The 12,513-nt window shown below is 40.1% G+C and overlaps 1 protein-coding gene and 1 pseudogene across 1 annotated transcript in view; one reads left to right on the top strand and one right to left on the bottom strand.

The window, feature by feature from the left end:
* The window catches only part of POGZ (pogo transposable element with ZNF domain), a 97,157-nt gene extending 84,854 nt beyond the window's left edge, over positions 1-12,303 (bottom strand). The window contains exon 1 of the mRNA XM_006900097.1: positions 12,246-12,303. The gene's annotated coding sequence lies outside the window, so the exon portion shown is untranslated. The remainder of the gene's footprint in view (positions 1-12,245) is intronic.
* Positions 3,126-3,851, top strand: LOC102853005 (annotated as a pseudogene).
* Positions 12,304-12,513: the final 210 nt, after the last annotated feature.

Raw genomic sequence — 12,513 nt, 5'->3', positions numbered from 1 at the left:
TGATGGTTTTGAACCACATTCTTACACTACAGCTTCTTACCACTGGGCCACCAGAGGTTGGGTAAGCACTATGCAAATGTGACTTGTTTAGGATTACCAAATGGATTGAGTAACTTGATGATAGTGTATATGGTATTTTTGGGTGAGACCATGCAAATAAATTATGCAGAATGCTAACATGGGGATTGATGGCATTAATCACTCTGAATCAGACAATCATAGTATACTATGCTGGGGGAAAACTGAAGAAGAATGGTGTTGTATTCATAGTTTAAAGAAACAATTTCAATGTTGTGAGAGGCTAGTATCCATATGCATACAAAGACAACTTGTTAATATGACTATTATTCAAATATATACTTCTACAGCTAAAGCCAAAGGGGGAAAAATTTAAGATTTTTATCAAATTTTACATTCTGAAATTTACTAAATGTGCAATCAAGATAAGTTAATGATAACTGGTGACTGAAATGCAGAAGTTGACAACAACAAATGGTAGTTGGAAAGTATGAACTTGGTTACAGAGACCAAAAACTGAATGACTAAATATTGTATGCTCAATGGTTTATTCATGGTATATACCTTTTTTAAAAAAAATACAAACATCAACTGTATACATGGACCTCACCTGACAGATTGCACAGGCTTCACAACTGACTACATCTGTGGAAGAAACTGTTGCGAGAAGCTTAGTATTAGCAGTCAAAATCAGACTACTCTTATGCAAGTTTGAACTGAAATTTAAGAAAATTAAAACATGCCTATAAGAACCAAAATACAACTTTGAATTTATCTAATCTGAATATAAAAATCCTCTCCAGAAGAGGCTTGAGGTATGGAACATCCAAAATGAAAGATCAGATGAGTTGTGAGATGACATCAAAGCAATGCATCTATGTAGAGAGCAAAAGATCATTACAAAGACAGAGGAGGAAGAAAAGCCAAAATAGATGTCAGAAGACTCTGAAAATTGCACTAGAGCGTAAAGACCAAAAAGTGAAAAGATGCTTAAGTATAAAGAGCAGAACAAAAGATGTCAAAGGGCAGCTGAAGAAAACAAAGTATGAATGTGCGGAGTGTGGGAATTGAGAAGAAAAAGGGAAATATGAGCTCGACATTTCTCAAGCTGAAAGAAATGAAAAACAAATTCAAGCCTTGAGATGGAATAGTTAAGAGATGCTATGGACAAAATCTTGAATGATCCACGATGCATCAAAAGCAGATGGAAGGGATACACAGTCATTGTACTAAAAAGAATTGGTCAACCCTAAAATAGTTCAGAAAATACCAAATGATCAGGAGCTAATGGTGAGAAGAAAGTTCAAACTGCACTGAAGCCACTGGTAAAAAATTAAGGCCTCAGGAATCAACAGGATATCAAACTGACTATCTCAACTAAAAGGTAAAGCCCTGGTCACGCTCACTAGACTATGTCAGGAAATTTGGAGAATAGCTGCCTGGTCAACTGACTGGAAATGATCCATATCTGTTTCCAGTCCCAAGAAAAGTAATCCAACAGAATGCGGGAGTTACCAAACAATATCACTAATATCACATGCAAGCAAAATATTGCTGAAGATCATCCCAAAGCTAGAACTGGCAGAATTTCAAGCTGGGTTTACACAAGGCCATGGCAACAGAAATATAATTACTGATGTGAAGTAGAAAAGAGATCAGCTGGATCCTGGCTGAAAGCAGAGATCAACAGACTGTGCATTTGACTGTATGAATCATTAACAACTTATTACTGAGAAAAATGGAAATCCCAGAACATTTAACTGTGCTCATATGAAACTGATATCTAGACCAAGAAGCTGTTGTCCAAACAGAGCCAGGGAAGACTGCATTTAAAATCAAAAAGTGTGTCAGAGTTGTGTCCTTTCTATTTACTCAATCTGTATGCTAAGCAAATTATTCAAGAAGCTGGATGCTTATAAAAAAGAATGTGTCATTAGGAGTGGAGGAAGTCTCATCACCAACAATCTGTGCAATACAGATCACACAACCTTGCTTGCTAAAAAGGAGGACGGACTTGAAATGATTGCTGCAGAAGATCAGACTACAGCCTTCAATAAAGATTACACATCAACATCAAATAACTAAAACCCTCACCACTAGACCAATAGGTAACATTATGATCAATGGAGAACAGACTAAAATTGTCAAGGACTTTGTCTTATTTGGATCCACAATCAGTATCATTGATGCCAGCAGTGAGGAGATCAGGAGACATGCTGCATTGGTAAAGCCTACAATCAAGGACCTCTCCAAAGTACTAAAGGGCAATGATGTCAGTATGAAGACTAAGGTGCATCTGATTCAAGCCATTATCTTTTCAATCACTTGTTATGCATTTGAGAGTTGGACCTTGAATAAGGATTACAGTTAGAAGTGATGCCATTGAGCTGTGGTGTTGAAGAAAAGTAATGAAGAGTCCACAGCCTTCCAAAAGAACAAACAGATACATCTTGGAGAAAGTGTAGTCAGAGTGTTCCTTGGAGGCAAAGACAAGAAAGCTTTATCTCACTAACTTTAGGCATTTGGTTAGGAGAGGCTATTCTTTGAAAAGAGACATCATGCTTCAAAAGGTGAAGAGTCAGTAACGGAGAAGATACTCAACCAAACAGATTGACACAGTAACTGCTGCAATAAGCTTAAGTATGCCAGAGATAATGAGGATGGCACAGGATAGAACAGGATTCAGATTTGCTGTTCAAAGGGTTGTACTTACTCAACAGCAACTAATAACAATATAAGAACAACATCTATTTCTCTGTCTATGAAACACTCGGTCATTAAAAAATAAACAACATAGAGTGGCGCAGGAGACTGGACGGCTGGCTACATGGCTTTTAGGTCAGTGAGGCCTGCTGACACCATCACCACCTGGCACGACGTCTCACGACCCCAGGTTAGGGCTCTGTGCCCATCAGCAGATGAACCAGGCAGGTTTTCTATCAGATGCCCCAGCATAATGATGCTGAAAACACTGTTCCCTGCATATAAAGTACAAGATAACTTGGTTAGAAACAAGTGGCTGGTGTTTAAAACTGAGGATTGTCATAATTATTTAACCTAAGTGTTGTCTTGATAACCTCATTCTGGGTTCTACCAAATCTATAACCATGAAAATTTTGCTGGTTTTTTACTTTGACAATACAGTTATAGGTGACAATAGTGACACCTCCATTGTAAAGTGTGCACCCGAGAAAAAGCTTCCTGTTCAGCTGGAAAATTCTTACCAAAAAGAATTTTGAACAGAATTTATGGGCAGAGTCTTTAAATATCTGGGAGAAAAAGGCATAAGAGAAGAAGAGATGAAAAGAGCAGTGACATCAATACCTTTTACTCCAGGAATGGTGGCGCTTTTAAGCTTTATAAGAAAGCATAAGGATAAATTTGATTGTATCATTATTTCAGATTCAAACTCCATCTTCATAGATTGGGTTTTACAGGCGGCCAATTTCCGTGATGTGTTTGATAAAATATTTACAAATCCAGCAGCTTTTGATAGCAATGGACATCTCACTGTACAATGTCATCATCACACTCATTCTTGTTCGAAGTGCCCAATCTTTGCAAAAAAAGCCGTTTTGGTACAATTTCTAGATAATCAGCTACAACGGGGAGTAAAGTATGCACAGATTGTTTATATAGGTGATGGTAGAAATGATTTCTGTCCAATAACCTTTTTAAAGAACAGTGATTTTGCCATGCCACGAGATGGGTATTCCTTGCAGAAGATTCTCTCCACACCACCTCAGAATTGTGATCCTGTGCAGTCGGCTGTGGTAGTTTGGTCTTCAGGTCTTGAGATAATTTCTCACTTACAATTTCTAGTAAAAGAGTAATCTCCCAGCCATTAAAATGTCTATCCGTTAACATTAGGCTCAGCTACATATAACTAAAACCCAACATGCCGGTCACTTTTCAAAATGTTGTTTTTCTCTCACTTAAAAGTTAAATGTCCAGGTTAAGTATCTCAAGACTGGTGTATTGCTCTACTAACCTTGACACTTGGTTTCCAACTCTGATACAGGATTACTGTTCAGACTCCAGTCCACTCATCAATATTCTGACCAGCAAAAAAAGAGGGATGGACAGCGGCAAGAAGCTTATACCCTCCCCCTGTAAGGAAATTTACCAGAAGTTGCACCCAACATTTCAACTTAATTGCCTTGGCTAAAATTTAATCTCAATTCCCCACCTAATGGAAAAAAAAACCCAAAACACAACAACATACAAATCACCTCAAATTCATTGCTGTCAAGTCAGAACTAACTCAGACCTGACACTTCGGTGGCTTTTCAGAGGACACAACGTAAATCACATTGGAGGTGACTGCCCATCTTTCTGCCATGGAGTAGCTGATGGATTCCAACCACCTGACTTTGGAGTGGCAGCACAATTGCTTACCCACTAGAGCACAAGAGCTCCAGCATTAGTTGTCGTCATTGGTAAGTGGTATCATGTCAACTTTGACTCATAGCAACCCTATGAACAGCAGATCTGGGAAAATTAAAATCAAAGCCATGAGATACCACTTCATATCCCTTAGGATGATTATTATCAGAAAGCAAGTGTGGTAAGGATATGGAAAAATTAGAATCAAGTATTTCATATCTATGTATCTATTTATCTATATATCTATATATACACACACAGACTCGCAACTACAACAAAAAGTGTATCAAATATTTTATTTTATTATTTTTACTTTATTTTTGTGTGTGTGTGTACCATCAAATCGGATCTGACTGGTACAGGAGGAGATTGCCCCTCCTTCTCCAGCAGAGAAATCTAGTGCATTCAAACCACATACCTCTGGGACTGCAGTGCAGCTTCTTGCCACTAGAGCTCCCATATCAAACATTTCTTAAAAAGACATCCAAAATATCAGTTCTGAGCCCTTTACTTTGTCTAAAAAAAGGGGGAGGCTGGCTTACCACATAAAGTTTTTCTTTTGTGGTATACACTATCTAAATTCCAATTTCTATTTGTTCAATTTCCTTTGTTGTTGCTGTTGTTAAGTGCCGTCGAGTCACAGGCGACTCATAGCGACCCTATGAGGGAGAGTCCTCAACGCTTGGGTGCCTTTCATCCTCTCTCCAGGTTCATAGGGTTTCCAGAGGCAATCTATTATGGAAGTGGATGCCACTCCTCCTTCCACCAATTTCCTTTAGTTCTGTTAAATTCAAGCAACAAGTTAATCCGGCCTCCTCCTCTTCTCTCTTGTTGTAAGGTGTTGTTCAGTACAAGTGGATTACCACTTACAGCAACCCTTTGAATAAATGTGAACCTTGCTCTATCCTGTGCCCTCTTCACACTCTGTCATCATGCTGAAGCCCGTTACAGTCACAGTGTCAATCCAGCTGGCTAACGGTATTCCCCTCTTTTGCTGACGCTCTACTTTTTTCAGGATGGTTTTTCCAAGGTCTGGCCTTTTTTGACAACATGTCCAAAGAATGTGAGACATAATTCTATGGAGTACTCTGGGTCAACTTCCTCCAAGACAGATTTCCTTTGGCTGTCCATGCTATAGTATTTTTCTTCAATACCACAATTCAAAGACATCAATTCTTCTTTGGTCTTTCTGACCTATTGTCCAACTTTCAGATGCACAGGAAGCAATGGAAAATACCATGGCTTGAATTAGATGCACCACTGTCTTTACACTGGCATTCTTGCTCTTTTGCACATTAAAGAGGTCTGTGATAGCAGAACTGCCCAATGCAACATGTCTTTCAGTTTCTCGATTGGTACTGATTGTAGATCCAAGTAAAATTAGTCTCCTCCTTCATTACATGTAAAATAATATTTTACATGTATGGATATAGTTTACCATAATATTATGGTAAAATATTATGTAAAATATTATTTTACATGTATGGATATAGTTTACCATCACAAACCACAATCTCCAAGAACCTGTCAAGTCTTACCAGAGAAAGGTTGATAATATGATAAAAGTACCAAAAGTTTTAATTTTTTATCAGGGCCATCTCTACTTTTAAAATAATTCATTTAAAGGGAGCTCTGGTGGCCTAGTGGCAAGAAGCTGCACTGTAATCCCAGAGGTGTGTGGTTCAAATCCACCAGATGCTCCGCTGGAGAAGGAGGGACAATCTCCTCCTGTACCAGTCAGATCTGATTTGATGGTATATGCACAAAAAAATATTTTTAAAAATTTTAAAAAAACAATAATTCATTTTAAAAGGGTAAATTTAGGGAACAAAGAGTAACATGGAAATATATTTTACTGTTGGAAACACTGGACTGTCATGTGTTTTACAGATTAATCATCCTCAAGAAAATGCCTTAAGTACTCCTTTTTACAGATGAAGTCAAAACTAAGGTTTAGCAGATTTAGTGTCATCAAGACAAGTAAAACTCATAGCAACCCTGTGAATAATACATGTGAATCCTGTCCTGTGTCTTGTGACATCTCTATCATCCTAAACACACTTGAGCCCACTGCTGCAGTCACTCTATCAATTCATCTTATTGAGCATTTCTTCTTTTTAACTGATGCTCCATTTTTCTGTGCATGATGCTGCTTTCCAAGAAATAGTCAAGTTGTTAGCTACTATCTAATTGACCCAAATGATGGTAATGCTATGTACAACGGTACACAATGTTGTCCTATTCTGCAGCATTAGCTGCAGACCAGCCCTGTTGTGATCCAGTGTTTATGAGCTGATTTTTTTATCCCCCTACTAGTTTATTTACAAAGGTCAAATACAAATTTGAACACATTCTTTCCATTTCCCTCAGCCCACCCCATCAAATTGTACAACCCAATGATTAATCTCCCTGCCCCCTGCAATCCACATCCCTCTGCTTCCAGCCTCTCCCACCCCTCCTGGATCCTTACACTCATTCTCCAATAACAGTTTTATACAATATTTATCCTTATGTGACTGAGTTCACTCAGCATAATGCTCTCCAGTCCCTCCCAAGTTAGGTAATAAATTTACAAAATTATTGTTCCTGCGTGCTGCACAGTATTCCATTATGTGAATGTACCATAATTTCTCAATCTGTTCGTTTGTGGTTGGACATTTGGGCTGTTTCCATGTTGTTGCAATGGTGAATTCTACTATGTACACTGGTGTACAAATCTCAGTTTGTGCCTCAGTTCTCATATTCTCAGGGTATATTCCAAGTAGTGGAATAGCTAGATCATCTGGAATTTCTATGTTCAGCTCTTTGAGGAAGCACCAAACTGCCTTCCAGAATGGTTGCACCATTTTACAATTCCATCAACAATGTATAAGAGTTCCTTTCTCGCCACATCCTCTCCAGCATCTATTATTTGCTGCCCTGTTAAACTTTGCCACTGGAGTGAGATGATACCTCATTGAGAAAGACAGAATAAAAGACCCAATATGGTGAAAATGACAATCCTACCCAAAGTAATTTACATGTTCAATGCAATCCCAATCCAGATAACAAATTCATTTTTCAAGGAGATTGAAAGGGAAATTATCACATTTATTTGGAGAGACAAGAGACTGCGAATAAGCAAAACACTTCTGAGAAACAAAAATGAGTTGGAAGTATAGCACTCCCTGACCTCAAAACAATACAGCAGTGGTAACCAAAACAGCATGGTACTGGGACAATGACAGGCACATTGACCAATGGAACAGAACTGAGAACCCAGAAATAGACCCAGCTATCTATGGTCAACTGATATTTGACAAGGAAATCAAAGCTATCAAGTGGGGAAATGATAATCTCTTCAACAAATGGTGCTGGCAAAACTGGACTTCCACCTGCAGAAAGCTGAAACAGGATCCACATCTCACACCATACACAAAAATCAATTCAAGGTGGATCAGAGACCTGAGAGTAACGTTCTGAAGAGACAAACTGGGACCAAGCTTAGAAGCTCTAGTCCAAGGTATAAAGAGACTGCCAAATACAACCAGAAATGCACAATCTAAAGAGGATAAAATTGATGCATGGGACCTTCTGAAGATTAAATATCTATGCATATGAAAAACTTTTTCCACCAGGGTGAAAAGAAAACCTACAAACTGGGAGCAAACATTTACAGAATACTCCTGGACCTCCACAAGAAAAAGTCTGATAACCCAATTACAAAATGGGCAAAAGAGATGGAAAGAATTTCCACAGAGGAAGATAATACAATGGCAAACAGACACATGAAGAAATGCTCCAAATCACAGGCAATGAGAGATAAAAATCAAAACCACTAGGAGCTGATTTTTAAAAGCAGATCACCAGGTCTTTCTTCCTAGTTCATCTTAGTCTGGAAGTTCTCCTGAAACATAGTCAGCATCACAGTAACACAACTCTCTCACAGATATATGCACACAAAGGACTGTAACCAAAACAAAATCAGTCTTCCAGACTGAAAGTGAGAATTCTATGGCTGAACAACTACTGTCTCCACTCCCTAGGTTAGAAATCCAGCTAGGATTCAAACTAAGCCTTTAACCCAAGAATCTGTACTTTTCCTTAAGTCACTGTCTCCTCCAATATTAACTCCTAATAAAATCTGCAAAGTTCCTAGAAATTTCTAAATGGAGGCAAATTTGAAAGCTCATTTAGAAAAGTAGAAATATAAAACAGATCTCAAAGTTACCTGTCAGATCAGCTACTCAAATTTTTTTGGTCTCAGTTCTTTACAATCTTAAAAAAACTCAGGTTGTCTAACAGTTTTCACTACAGGGAGCTCTGGAGGACTAGTAGTAAGAAGTTGCTTTGTCAACCTAAAGGCACATGGTTCAAACCCACTGGTTGCTCTAAGTGAGAAAGATGGACAATCAACTCTTGTGCAATTTACTGTCTCTGAAAATCCGCCCAAGGGTCAGCTATGGATCGGTTCCAATTCTACAGTATGCAACAAGTTTTTATTTACGTGGATTACTTTTTGCCAATATTTACCATATTGTTCACTGCTTTCAAGTCAAGCATGACTCATAGCGACCCTATGAACAAAAGGCCTGAAGCTTTTCTATAACTATCAGCATTTAACAAAGTTCTTAAGAGTTTCTGGAGGCATGTTATTTAGGAAGTGGATGCCACTCCTGCTTCAAACCATACTAAATTTTTTAAAAAATAACCTAATTTAAAAGAATAAACCCAACTCTCATGACCTGGTCCATAGGGACTTGCACTGCTAATCCAAAAAGCCTCACCTCTCATACTTTAAATCTACGTCTCCACTGGAGAAAGATGGCACTCTCCTTCCCTGCAATTTAAAACCTCCAAAACCCAATGGAAGGTCAGTTATGAGCCAGTTCCAACTTAAGTGGCTCAGAGAGAAGCCTACTACATTTTGTTAAAAACTCTATTTTAAATTAAAAGCTCTGTGTGTGTGTGTATTTAAAAATAAAAAAAACTACAACACAACAAAACCCTCAAGAAAAGTTACACTGTTTTATGCCTCTGCAAATCTAACAAAGGATTGCTGTGTTCTCTTATTTGCTTGGCACCCTATCTGCTCCTTTATGTTGTCTCACATATAAAGAAAATATATTTTAAAAAAAAGATATAAAGAAAATCTGTCCTCATACAAATTTGTGGTAGGAAAAAGGAATAACATGTAACTCTTTCATATACCTAAGGACATTTTTTAGTATATGTGCTGCCAAAGCAAGCACCTAAGGACGTTTTTAAAACAAATTCAACAAGCAGTAGTTTCCTGAAGGATACACTGATTACTCAAACTTCTATCAGTAATCTTTTTTATACTGCTGTAGTAAAATATATCATTCCACCTGACATATCAAAAGACTTTTTCTTTACTCATGGCATTTTAAAACATAATGCAATGATCATTTGGAAAATATTGTCTATTTTTATTTTGCCTATGTTGACACATTTTTATTACACAGAATTTTTTCAAAAAATAGCATAATCCCTAACTACTGACATTACCAGAAAATTTCTAGTTAACTCTGGAATTTTATCATTTGTAACAAATACTGTCAACTGTTTTCCTAATGTGACAGGCTAACTTCATTTATTCCCCAGAAAATGTCTGCCAAATACTGTAGTTTTTCAATTATCATTTCAAGTAAAAACTCTGTTCTATGAAACAATCAGCTAGTTCAGCTGATAGCCCAATTTCACAATTTTCCCAATACTTTCTTTAGTAAGAAAAAGTGTAAGTCTCTTTTCAAGACAGATTCTTAAAAAAGATCTGGACTCAAATGTTGAAATTTAAGAAAATAATTTTCACTGTATCATCAAGAACATTTTTGTGCCACTATCTGTCTTTGTGCTAAGGTATCCCCAGTAGTTTTATTTTTCAATCTTCAGCCAAGTGTCAAGAAAAAAGATATATGAAGTCTTAGTATTATTTTAGAATGCTCTGACTACCTTAAAATACAAACTCATTGTCCTCAACCCAGAGCTGAGCAGCAGCTTTTCAGAGGATGTAAATCACACAGGCAATGAATGGCCCATCTTTCTTCCAGGGAGCTGCTTGTGAATTTCAAACCACCAGAGGCTCACCTTTAGGTGAGCAAAGCAACTCTGCGTACTACACCATCCTTCCACTCTGAAGAGCTCCTGAAACTGTCCATGACCCTGCAGTGATCAGCAAGAGAAATTCTCGGAACTGCTTTCCTAAATTATACCACTTGTTGAAAATAGCAGTTACATTCTTATGAATCCTGTTCGTCCTGTGTTTTAGTGCATTGAGTTTGAGACACGTCACTAACATAAATGAGAAGGATACCAGTGACACAGAATACCATTTTAATTATATGAACTAGATTCCGAATACCTTTATGCTAGGCTAATAATTTCAATGTGGCATTTTCCTTAAAATACAATAATGTGACATGTTGCTGGTTAAAACTTTAGGCAAGATGATATTCCCGCTTGATTCCAACCAGTCTTGGAGATGAAGTCTCCTGTCCCTCAAACTGCACACCTAGCCCTGAAATGAACAATTGAGCTAAGTGGTTCAAATTCAAAATTCAATCTTCCCTTCCCAAGAGCAGAGGATCTTGAAATTCATTCTCGTTTACCAATAAAATGTCTTCCTAGCATCCACTCTTTTCCCATTTTTGTTGGAGCTGGGGATGCAATGAAAAGTGTCTGAGTCCTGGACAACTGTTGGCCATAAAAAAGCTGTATCGAAATAGTACAATTTTATCTCGACTTCCATCTCGACAATGAGACAAGGCTAAATGATTTACAAGACTCTTTACAGCTCTACCTTATTCTGGGCTAAAAATAGTCAAGACAAGTAAACCAAGAAACTTTCAGTATCATTAACAGAGGACTAGCGAGAAGGTATCAGGACAGCACGCAGAAAGATGGAAAGCAGGTGTTTAACTACATTACTCCTTTACAGTCGGTGCTAAAATTTTAAAGAAAATAGTCCCTGTGATAAACATGGCGCCTACCGCGGCAGAATATAATTATCAGAATAATCATTCTCCGCCCCATCCCATTTTATAAATCACGGCGCCACCCCACAAGATATTTGGGGGCCGAAAGAGGACATTGAGTAAACCAACTGGAGTGTGCTAAGACTTGGGATGTACCTTAGGGATGTGCTATCTAACAGAATAAGGATTGCATAACACAAGGGATCGGCTCGGCGATCATTTTTCCTCCTGCGTTAAAGGGTGCCCCATTCCTTTCCCAAGAGAGACAGACGACCCACACGCCCCACCTCTGTTCCTTCTTGAGGGGAAAGCTAGCCCGCCATCCGCCCTCCTCCCTGGCGCAGCCTCGCCCCCTGCCAGCCCCTGCTGCCCGGGCCCCTTCGTCTCGCCGCCACCCGCACCCCCGCCCCTTCCCCAGCGGGCCACCGCACGCGCCCGCGCCCGCCCACTCCTCCGAGACGCCTCGCGCCCGGCGTGCGTGTGGACGTCGGATGTGTATGGGACTGTCGGGCGCGAGTGCGCGCGTACGAGCGCAGCGACGGGGGTTGGGGGCAGCCAGCCGGCAGAGGCCTCCACCGCCGGGTCCGCCGCGGGCTCTCGGGGTGCACGCAGAACGCGCGCACACACATACACACACGCGCGCACGCGAGCTGGCGCGCTGCATCCAATGCCCGCCACAGCCGTGGGCTAAGCCGCCACTCGCGGTGGGCGGGGGCGAGTGCCACCAGCCCCCCTGCCCCCACCTCCTCGCGTACCCGCCCCATCCCCCTTTCATTGTCTCGCATCGGGACGCTTTGCAGAACGAAAAGATAACGGAACCTCCAGGAGAAGGGGGTGGGGAGAGACAAGGCTCGCCCGTTCACTCACCTCCCGTGGTCGTCGCCGCCGGTAGTCTGACCCGAGGAAGGCGCCGTTGCCTTAAAGGGACCTTGCACCCGACACTGGCAGAGGGGGGTGGGAGCAGGGGAGGGGACGGGGGAGGCTTGGGGGAGACGAAGAAGAAACCGTTGAAAGCTCGTCTCCTCAAGGGTGAAAGGAAATCTCCCTCGGGTTCAACTGAATTGGGATGGATTTTTTTTTCCCGAGGGGGGGCGGGGGGCCCCGAGGGAGGGGGTGGGGGGGGCCAAGGAATGCG

Source organism: Elephantulus edwardii, unplaced genomic scaffold (assembly GCF_000299155.1).
Source record: "Elephantulus edwardii isolate Elephantulus edwardi_28Jun2011 unplaced genomic scaffold, EleEdw1.0 scaffold00273, whole genome shotgun sequence".
In the NCBI taxonomy this organism is placed as follows: domain Eukaryota; kingdom Metazoa; phylum Chordata; class Mammalia; order Macroscelidea; family Macroscelididae; genus Elephantulus; species Elephantulus edwardii.
This window is presented reverse-complemented; position numbering and strand designations above follow the sequence as displayed.